This window comes from Physeter macrocephalus, chromosome 18, assembly GCF_002837175.3.
Source record: "Physeter macrocephalus isolate SW-GA chromosome 18, ASM283717v5, whole genome shotgun sequence".
Taxonomy (NCBI): Eukaryota; Metazoa; Chordata; class Mammalia; order Artiodactyla; family Physeteridae; genus Physeter; species Physeter macrocephalus.
Window position 1 is genome coordinate 94563528 of NC_041231.1, and position 11448 is coordinate 94574975.

An 11448-nucleotide genomic window follows, 5' to 3' on the forward strand; every position below is an offset into this window, starting at 1 on the left:
ACAAGAAAAATCTCAAGTAAACAATCTAACTTTACACCTAAAGCAACTAGAGAAAGAACAAACAACACCAACGTTAGCAGAAGAAAAGAAATCATAAAGATCAGATCAGAAATAAATGAAAAAGAAATGAAGGAAACAATAGCAAAGATGAATAAAACTAAAATCTGGTTCTTTGAGAAGATAAACAAAATTGATAAATCACTAGCCAGGGGCTTCCCTGGTGGCGCAGTGGTTGGGAGTCCGCCTGCTGATGCGGGCGACGCGGGTTCATGCCCCTGTCCGGGAGGATCCCACGTGCCGCGGAGCGGCTGGACCCGTGAGCCATGGCCGCTGAGCCTGCGCGTCCGGAGCCTGTGCTCCGCAACGGGAGAGGCCGCAACGGTGAGAAGCCCATGTACCGCAAAAAAAAAAAAAAAAAAAAGTCCCAATCACTAGCCAGACTCGACAAGAAAAAAAGGGAGAAGACTCAAATCAATAGAATTAGAAATGAAAAAGGAGAAGTAACAACGGACACTGCAGAAATACAAAGGATCATGAGAGATTTCAAACTCTTCCAAAATATAGCAGAGAGAGGAACACTCCCAAAATCATTCTACGAGGTCTCAATCACACTCTTTTAAAAACTGCAATCCCTTTATTTTTCTCCATATCACATATCCCCATCCGATGACACCCATGTTTTTACTTATTTGTTGTATTGCCTTTCTCCCTACCCCAGGCCCTTACAATGTCAGCTCCATGAGGGCTGGAATTTTTACCTCTTCAAGTCACTGCTGCTCCCTCAGCCCCTAGAAGAGTGGAACCTCATTTAATTGTTGGATGAAATGAATTGAGTGTGGCCTATGGAATCCTCCTAAGGTGAACATTTTGAAACTTTTAAACTGAAAAATGTATCTATTTTACAGGGCCAGCTTTAGGAAAGAATGAGGAGTGACCAACATAGTATATTTTAAGAAAGAAAGAAAATCCATTAGTCCAAAGTGTCACAGTAAGTAAAGTCTGCCTTTACAAATTCATTCTCGGGGGTTCTTCTGAAAACGTTTCAAATGTGTGTTACAGCAGTCTTGCTGATTTGAACTGAGCTGGTGAAGTGGAAAAAGCATGGAGGTTGAAATCAGACTATAAATTTCCATGTCAATGTGGCCAGCAAGATATTTAACCTCCCTAAGTTTCCTAATCTATAAAAGGTTGATAATTATAACAGTTGCTTAACTTTATAAACTTGTTATGCGACTTACATTGGTTTAAGTGAGGATCAAATGAGTTTATGAGTGAAGCACTTGGTAAAACGTAATACATACTCTAACTAAATGTAAAGTCTAAGAAGGAGTAACATAACAGATATTTCTCTCAAAGTTATCACCAAAATAGTAAAAGTTAAGTGAAATTTAAAGCATAGAAGAGAAAATCAAATTTAATAGAAAGTATGGACTTAAAATGTCACTTAAATTAATGCCAGTTTCCTTGAGCTTTTCATTTTTAAGCTTTATGAAGCAAATTTGTAACAAAATCTACAGAAAATAATGTGGTATGACTGCCAGTGGGCACATATTAAGAATTTCCAGAGGAGGGAAAAAGTTTTTAACATCACATGTTCTAAAAGAGCAAAGCCCAGCAATCCTGACAAGCCGCCCAGAAAATTCAGTGCAAACAAGCATTTATTTAACGTCAAAGAAGCAGCAATGACTTGCTGGTTGATAAGAAAAAAAAAAAAAAAGTGAAAAGTCAAAATTCTCTTGCTGCCTTTTTTTCTCATTTATGTACGTTTAAATGACTTCTTTCCTTGGACTATTAAAAGTATACAATCTTCTAGAGGCCAGTCAACCTTCATTTAAAGGGTAGGGAATGACTGACAGATGTTCAACAGTCATTCAATCCTTATAATTTGCATTACAAATCAGAGCCCGTGAGAACAGAAGAGGTCTGAGCACCCAGTCGAACTCCCTCATTTTATAGAGAAAGAAACTGACACATTGGCAAATTAAATGGCTTTCCCAGCTCTCATATTCATTCATTCAAAATAGACACCAGAGTGTTTCCCGTAATATGGAAATTACTTTTTTAAGGAAAAAATAATTTTCCTCCCTAGCCCAAAGGAATTAAATACACTGGATTAATGAGTTAAATAAACAGCCCAGATGGCCTTCTCAGGATCTTTCAGAGGCTTCTAAAGCTCCTTCATATTTCAGTAGGGGTTTTCATATAAGGGAGAGAAACAGCCTTTTTCTCCCTTTCAAGTTGAAAATCCTGAGGCTCATCATTTTAGCATAGATACAAGTTACAATTATGTGCCTCTCTTGGGGCAGTTCAAAGACCCTGTATATGTAAATATATATGAAACCCACCCCGAAAAATATTTTCTTACCTTTATTGTGACTATACGTAAAACAACCCTCATCCTTAAGTGGCAAACTTTGACCTTCCTTTGGAGAGAAGCTCTTGCCTCCACCTGAATTCACCATCCCTTTAACTTTCAAATTATTCAGTGATCAGCATCGCATATGCTGGAAGAGACGCCAATAAATTCAAAGGGAGATGATTTAAGAATAATAAAACAACCTACAAGAAGCAAATAATAAAACTAACATCCAGACTCACAATTCCCAAGTGTTTGGATACCATTTACTATTAAAAGAGTTTTCCTAATAATGCTAAGGAAAACCAGAGCTTTACATCAGCTACCCCAGGCAGACGCTCACACATAGGATGAGCCTTCAGAGAAGCCTAAGATGGCCCTAAATATCACAATTACACCTGCTAATTAACAGCTTACTATGTGCTAAGCATTCTACCATCTGTTAGGCCACCTAATTCAAACAACAACCCTGCCAATTGGAAATATCACCCTCATTTTTTGAGATGAGAATCAGAGAGGTCAGTCATTTGCCCAAGATCACCAAGCTAAGAGGTTAAGGAGCCAAGATTTATACCCTGATCTTTCTAACGCTGAAGCCAGAATTCCTTCTCCAGAGACACCGTGTGACTTTTCCCCTTCTAGCCTGAAACTGGGACCATTGTTCGTTCTCCTTAAACATCTTCAGGAAATGGCTGTTTTATCTGAGACAATGATACACTCTGTAGCTAATATATTCACTCAGATGAGCATCTCTGATTAACAATTACTGTCATCTAAGCGAAAGTAGACTCTGTGGGAAGAAGTCAAAGAATAGGGAGGGTTCACCTGTGCCCAACAAAGCAGGGAAAATGAAAGGACTGGGGAGCTGGCTGGGCTCTGACAATATGACAGTGATATCCAGACAGCAAGACACCCCCACCCCATCATATGTATTTTTCATATTTTGAACTAATAGAATAAGTTACAAGGAAGTTCTACCCAAACCATTCTATTAAAAGAGCTCTTCTAAAAACACATTTGGTTAAACTCACAAGTGAATATACAGAAGCCTGTGGATAGGAAGAGACTCAAAGAACTTGATGATACTATCCCTTAGGAAGAGTTAAGGAATATTCAGGAATTCCTGGTTGATTAACATCGAGTCTGTAGAGCTCATTCATTGAGCCAATATAATCAAGCACATTTTACACGCCTGTTCCCAGATATGGTTTCCATCTACCACGTCCCCAGGCTATATCAGGGAAACCAGAAATGTCATCTTTGGCCTGAGTAGTTCATGGACTGTCTTTGGCACGGAGCTTTTTGCTGTTCTGGTTCTAGGTGGGTAAGAAGTTGGCCTGTGACTTCAGAGTTGTAGAAATAGAGTTTTTAGGACCAGGGAGGACCTGCGAGGATGGAACAAAGTTGCTTCGGGGGTAAAAGAAGCTATGCCTCCCTTAAGTAGGGCAAGGAGAAGGGTGGGTGGGAAAAGCATCTAATCTCTTCTCAGAACACAGAATATTCCTTTATGGGTGCTTCCTAACTTCTCTTTTAAGAGTAAAAAGTCAAGTGGGGTGTAAGCCTGCTGAAAAGAAAATGGATGTCTTGTATGTTCCAAAGAATATGTTTGAAATGTCTGTTTTCCAAAGATTCCGATTACATACAGGTTTTTCAGGGCTATATCATGATAGAAAAGCAGGATATGCTATTTTTGACTAAGAATGGAGTACAAGGAAAGTTATCAGAGATGGTGAAAAACTATGTGGAAAATTATCCCAGAAGCAACATCATACCTAGCAAATTCGACCTGGAGTAAATCTAATACCACCCTTTTCTATACAACAAAATTATCTTATTAGTTAGAATTATAAAAGGAAACAGTGGCCAGAAGAGGGGAATAGGCAGGGACACTTTTATTTTATTGAATTCAATATGTATATGTAATCATGCCAATAAAAAATAAAGAATAAAAAAGAAAAGAAATTACCATTCAAAAAAGGGGGAAAAGATGAATCAAATACCCTTTAATGACTTTAATATATTTTTTTAGAATAAAGAGGGAAAAACTTATGTACATATTAGTCTATCTTTATATATACCATCAATGAACACGAATTTACCTTATATATAATGAATATTATTACAATAACTGAATAAGCAAATTTCAATAAAAATGAAATGTCTGAAAAAGGTACAATTTTGGTAAACTACTAAATCATATTGATGTGATATTGTATCTTTTTATTCCTTCTTTAGTTTTAAAAAAATAATTATTTTAAAAAAATTTTAATTTTGAAGTTGCTATTCAAATTCAATAAAATATGTCATGTGTAAGTTAAAATTCACATTTACAAATAAAAATTGTACCCCTTGTGATTTGCACTGTTTCAAATTTTAAACACAAATAGAATCTCCAAATGGTCACAAAGAGTGACATAATTGAAGTAGATTTCTTCCTCTGTGCCATCATTGTGGTTATCACTGCTGACTTCAAATCTATGATTTAAGCACAGACATGTGTGGGACCAGAAGGACCAGAGACTTGAACTACACCTGAGGTGAGCTCAAACAGTTCTGAACTTTTAGGAACTTACTGTCAAAGTGAATGTGTAGGTATGGCTCACACAGGGAGAAGCCAGATGCCACAATGAAGAGCCCTGTTGGAGAGGCCCAACCGGTGAGGAACTGAGACCTCCGACCAACAGCCAGTGAGGAACTGAAGACAGAGCTGGAAGCAGATCTTATTCCCAAGTAAGCATTCAAATGATGCAGCCACAGCAAAAATCTTCATTGCAACCTCATGAAAGGTGCTGAGCCAGAACCATGAATCTAAGACACTCCTGGATACCGACCCTCAGAAACCATTCAATATAATATTATTATTTTTTAAAGTATGTAGTTCAGTGTTCTAGTAGATCTTCTCAAAATTAACTTCCACATAGAAACAATGTGTATTAAAGAGTAAGTAACACAAATGTGCTAAGTTCGTAGCTTACCAATGTGTTATTAAAACAACAATAAACATAGAAATTGCTTAGAACTTAGGCCAATGAAAGAGTTTTTTCAGGGAAGAGTATTTTATCACTGACATTTGTTTAGGATTGTTCTCACACGGTGATATTAAAAAGCAGACCAACTATTAGTTTCATTACTGTTTTACAATTATACACAGAAAACACACCCCTCATCGTGTCCCCTCATGGCAGGCCACTCCTACTTTCCCATACTTGCTGGGTCATGGTCAGGAAAAAAAAAAAGGTATTTTAAGTCAATTCCTGAATAAGATAAGAAATGTAGACTCACTGAATAGAGAGTGAAGAATTATAGCAGGTAGAAGAACATCTATTTAAATTGTATTGATGCCTCTCAAGAATACCAAAGTACAACATCACAAAGGAATCTATACTTAAACTACAATCTAAATAACAGATATGGCAATTAAATAAAAAATGTTATATATCAAAATGGCTCAAACATAGGTATTTTTCAAATTTAAAGATATAACTGTGTTATTTTTGACTGCCACCATAAGTGGAATAACTTATTCCCATTTTCTTGACAAGGATACTGAAGGACAAGAGTAAACCTGGGCCTCCACAGAGGCTACAAATAAAGAGACACCCCTATGTGCAGGTTAAAAACAAGTATTAAACCCATTCCAGCAGTCTCACCAGGAAAACTATGACCTCTGAGCACAGTTCCTCAGCTTGTACCTGAGCCCTTATTCCCAGTTGTCACATGGGCAATCTTTTCTTAATTCCAATAGACTGAACTACATGGCTGTTCCTATCCCAAAGAAGAGCCGATCCACTTGTAAAGCCTCTAGAAACCTGACATCTGCTGATAGCTGCATCACATCACGTTGTCTGTATGCAGTGACAATTGCAGTCCTAAGTGGCATCAAATTTGGTGTGCAGTCTTGGTGCTAAACCAAGACTGGGGGCCTGGAACCGAAAACAAGGCTGTAAAAATGAGACACTTAGCAGACTTAGCCAGCAGTCTTGTGAGCCCCAAATATTTCGAATGGCCCTATTTTCTATACAGGCATTTGATTTCATTAAATGCAATCAATTTCAACTCAAGTAATAGCTACCTCTGCGCCAGGTCCTGTGCTACACAGTGTTTCGGGAGGGGCGTGGGATTAAATATAAATAAAAGAATCCCTGTTTTAAAATGCTCACAGTCCAAAAGGGGAGAGTACAGAAACCCTGAGATAAAGGTAACAATAAATAGTGGCCCTGGTACAAAGGAAACAGAGGAAAGAGACATCGCCATCTGGAGGCTCGGAAGGTGACAGAGCTGAACTTAAAGGACAGCAGCAGTTTACAGGCAGAAGACAGGGAAATTCCCTCTGGTGTATCAGTACCAGTGAATGTCATGTCAAATTGTCTTATCCATGAGTACCTTTAACACTGAAAACAATATCTATCTTTTTTATTTCAACTAGACAGCCGCAAAAAAATCTGTAATGTCTGTTTTTCTCTGTACACACATGACAATATTTATGAACAAATGACCCATTTACAGAACTTACTTTGTGCTAGGTGTCACAATAGATATGTTAGCCCTACAATATCCTCTAAACGTTATATATTCTTGCCTTTACAGATGAAAATCCTTTAGACAGGCCAAGGTCACCTGGCTAGTCAATGGCTAAGGCAAATTTTGAACCAGGTTTATCTAAGGCCAATGGTTCTGGTCTTAATCACCATTCCAAATTTCCTCTTTATAACTTCTCTACATATTTAAACCAATCCCTTGTTTCTCTGTTTAGTAAAGATCTCCAAGTTGACATAGTTATGTTCTCCTCCTGCTATGCTATGAACTAGAGCTAACAGTTTCCTTCTCACAGTTGCTTAAGCCAGAGCCCCTCCTTTCAGAATTGAACAAATCACAAAGCAAATGTAGAAGTTACACGGGGAAGTGGGAAGATGTTTGCTTTGCAGGACACTGAGCTATCATGGAGTTTTTGTGGCTAGGGGAGTCCCTGTTTCCAAAGTCCCAATTCTCGAAGTAGCAAAAGGAAGAGAAACTCTACAGCTGAAATGACTCAAGAAGGAACTTGAGAAAGTCCATATAAAACCAAAGACCCACTGAAATGCTAAGGTCAAAGATGGAGAATTCAACTTTGCCAGCTCTTCCTCTGAGTTGAACCAGACTCACCCCTGGTTTCCCAGTCCTCATTCTCGCTATTATTTATAGTACATGGTGGTCCACTTAATTTCTCCCCATCAACAGAAACAGCCCCTAAACAACTGCTGGGATCTTTGAATGTGGCACAATTTTCTTGCTTTTTAAGGAAATTATATCAAATTGTGGTTGGAGGAAAAAACTGGCCAAACATTCTTTTAAAAGTTCAGAACAGGGGCTTCCCTGGTGGTACAGTGGTTGGGAGTCCGCCTGCCGATGCAGGGGACACGGGTTTGAGCCCTGGCCCGGAGGATCCCACATGCCACGGAGCGGCTAAGCCCATGTGCCACAACTACCGAGCCCGCGTGCCACAACTACTGAGGCTTGCGCTCTTAGAGCCCGTGCTCCACAACCGAAGAAGCCACTGCAGTGAGAGGCCCGTGCACCGCAATGAAGAGTAGCCCCTGCTCGACACAGCCAGAGAGAGCCAGCACACAGCAACGAAGACCCAATGCAGCCAAAAATAAAAAAGTTAAAAATAAATAAAAATTTTAAAAAATTAAAAATAAAAAAATAAAAAATAAATAAAAGTTCAGAACAGTCTAAACTATGGGTTTGGACACACAAGAAAGTTTTGTTTTAATCTGATTTTAAACTGAATTAGTTGAGCCTGCTACAAAAATGAACTATGTAATTAGAGCAGTCTACTCAGTTAATATGTCTACAATAAAGGAATACAGTCAGAGTGAAGGACAGAGACCCAAAAGCTTTATTTCTGCTTTCCCCACTAAAGTCATTATTTTCTTTTGTAACAGGAAAAGGAAACACAAATACTACACTGCACATTTAATAGGCAAAAAATACCTGATATTAAATAATTTTGAAATTCTATTTCTTACAAAATATATGTTTTATCACTTCTTGTTAAATAAATGTATCCTTTTTAGGCAGGAGGGAGACTTGTTCTTTAAAGGGGTACTAAATGTATTTATTTACTTTTAACATAGGTCTCACACACATAAATAAACCGATCACACTCACAATATATGTAACTGGAGGGAATTAATGCTGCCATAATAATTTTTTTAACGTCCCGATTTTTAAAATTATTTTTAAGCAATGACGTCTTGCTTATTAAACATTTTTAAAAACCATACTTAATGGAATTACTATTCCCACTTAATTTTTAGGACTGAAAAGAATCTCAAAGTTTACTGAAAAGCAGGGAGGAGATACAAAAATCAAAGTTACACAAGACAGAAGAGTCTTTTTATTATGTCATACCAGCAGAAATGAGGCGTAATTGAGCAAGTTTTAGAAACAAGAAAGCCATGATGCTGGTGAGTTTGAACTTAAACTTAGAAAGTCTCTCCAATGCTCAACCTAACATCAAAATAACAGGAGTATCACAGTTTCAAAATACAAAGAGAACATATATTCTTCAAGTGTTTTTTTTTAATGTTTTTCATTGAAATTGAAACATAAAAAGCAAAGTCAAACACAAAAAGTACACAGTGAGTATAACTTTAGGAAACAAATAACTAACTTGTTTAACAAGGAACCAGTTTTCAGAGTTGGTAAAAGAAATCCAGATCAAGTGATGCAGATTTAATCACTTCAGGGAAGGTGATTAAACTGAAAAGATTCCATTGGTACCTTAAATATTAAAATGCGACATGATGAACGCAGCTCCTTTAAAGTCTTGACAATAAATATTACAAATTACAAATTTGTGTAAGACCATACAAATTGCGTGTAAGACCAGGGTTTTATAACACCAGCAGCAAAGCTGCTGTTCCAATAATAAGCAGGCAATATTGTTCCCATGGCTTAAAAGGACAAGAAAGAGCGTAAGAAGGGAATTTTCAGGCACATGTAAAATGTGGTCAGGAACTGGAAGTTTGGACATGGAAAAAGTGAAAGGAGTGCAGGTCATTCACTTACCAGTAAGTGATATAAAAATAATCAACTCATTCAATGAAAACAGAATGTAGAATTAGGTCAGCAACACAGACCCAGAAACGTCCTTCCTGTCTCCCCACCCCATGCATACTGCAGCCAAGGCTGGCTGCCTTTCCACAAACCCATCCAATGTGAAAAAGCCAAGAGAGAACAGCAGTGAGGTGGAAGGAGGTCCCTCCTGCTTCGAGGGTAGCAGCGAGTATGGAAACCTACGTGGAAGGCTCTTCAGAGTCACGGCCAGGGGAGCTCAGAGCTGGAAGTGAGCGTGTGAGGACAGATGAATAGAACAGAAACTGTCTCCACAAAGAGCTTCTCTTTTGCACTGCTTGACCCAGAGTCAGCCTTGGAAACTTCTTCCATGTCTCTATCAGCAGAGAATCTGCAAAGGAGGGAGGAGGGAGGCTGCAAAATCCAGCTCTCCCCACACCCTTGCAAGACTCCAGGTGGGCTAGCCACCTTAGATGCTTTAAGTGACAGCTGCTGGGTGGGCAAAGGCAGTGTCCCGTCTGGTGCCAGTGAAGACACACCAGGGCAGGGCTGGCTCCTCCGGCCCCCTCCTCACAATCCCAGCTTCCTCTTCTCTCCTTCCATCTCCCCACACGCCTGGGGCTTTGGTGGTGTCTGAATAAGGCTGCCGTACCTGTGCTCCAGAACAACAGCCTTACCCTACCCTCTACTCCAACTCCATCATTCTTATTTGCTTACTTCTGCTGAGGGTGCCGGAGAATGATCTGGTGACACAAATTCACATTCAAGAGTGAGTAAGTGGGCTTCCCTGGTGGCGCAGTGGTTAAGAATCCGCCTGCCAATGCAGGGGACACGGGTTCGAGCCCTGGTCCGGGAAGATCCCACATGCCGCAGAGCAACTAAGCCCGTGCGCCACAACTACTGAGCCTGCGCTCTAGAGCCCGCGAGCCACAACTACTGAAGCCCGTGTGCCTAGAGCCCGTGCTCCGCAACGAGAGCAGCCACCGCAATGAGAAGCCTGCGCACCACAACAAAAGAGTAGCCCCCACTCTCAGCAACTAGAGAAAACCCACGTGCAGCAGCGAAGACCCAATGCAGCCAAAAAATTAAATAAATGGATTAAAAAAAAAAAAGAGTGAATAAGTAACAGGTCTTTTCCCTACCTCAACGCCAGTGCCCCCCCGACTCTTCTCACTGTGAAATCAAGCCAATCTCCTAGTTCCTGTATTTTAGAGAGAAGGAACTGGGGGATAGTTTGGGGTGAGAGGTGATGAATCACACCACTCACTGGCCGTGGGACATGGCAAGGAACAGCCAAGCGACAACTTGGAACTTCTTCAAGGGCAGGAGGACGGCACCCCTGTTCTGATTTCTCCGCCGGCCACCAGAAGAGGACAAGCCCAGACCCCCTCATGCCATCTCCTCTCCCGTCTTCCAGTTTTATTTTATTTTATTTTTGCTTTGTTTTTTTTGTTTTTTTGCGTTACACGGGCCTCTCACTGCTGTGGCCTCTCCCGCCTCGGAGCACAGGCTCCGGACGTGCAGGCTCAGCAGCCATGGCTCACGGGCCCAGCCTCTCCGCGGCATGTGGGATCTTCCCGGACCAGGGCACAAACCTGTGTCCCCTGCATCGGCAGGTGGGCTCTCAACCACTGCGCCACCAGGGAAGCCCCCGTCTTCCAGTTTTAACAAAGAAATAAAGTTCTGACACAGGCTACATGGATGAGCCTTCAGCACATTATGCTAAATGAAAGAAGCCAGACACAAAGGCACAAATATCGTATAATTCCACTGATATGAGGAACCTGAAATAGGCAAATTCACAGAGACTGAAAGTAGAATAGAGGTGACCAGGGGCTGGCAGCGGGGAGAGGGCAACGGGGAGTTCTATTTGGGAAAATGAAAAAGTTTTAGAAATAGGTGGCAGCGACGGTTACACACCGTGGTGAATGCACTTAATGCCACTGAATTGTACATGTAAAAACAGTCGGGGGCTTCCCTGGTGGTGCAGTGGTTGCGCGTCCGCCTGCCGATGCAGGGGAACCGGGTTCCCG

General features: G+C 40.4%; 1 protein-coding gene across 3 annotated transcripts in view; it reads right to left on the reverse strand.

The window, feature by feature from the left end:
- RNF144B (ring finger protein 144B) overlaps nt 1-11448 on the reverse strand; it is a 175989-nt gene that overhangs the window by 123595 nt on the left and 40946 nt on the right. The gene's annotated exons all lie outside the window — the stretch shown is intronic.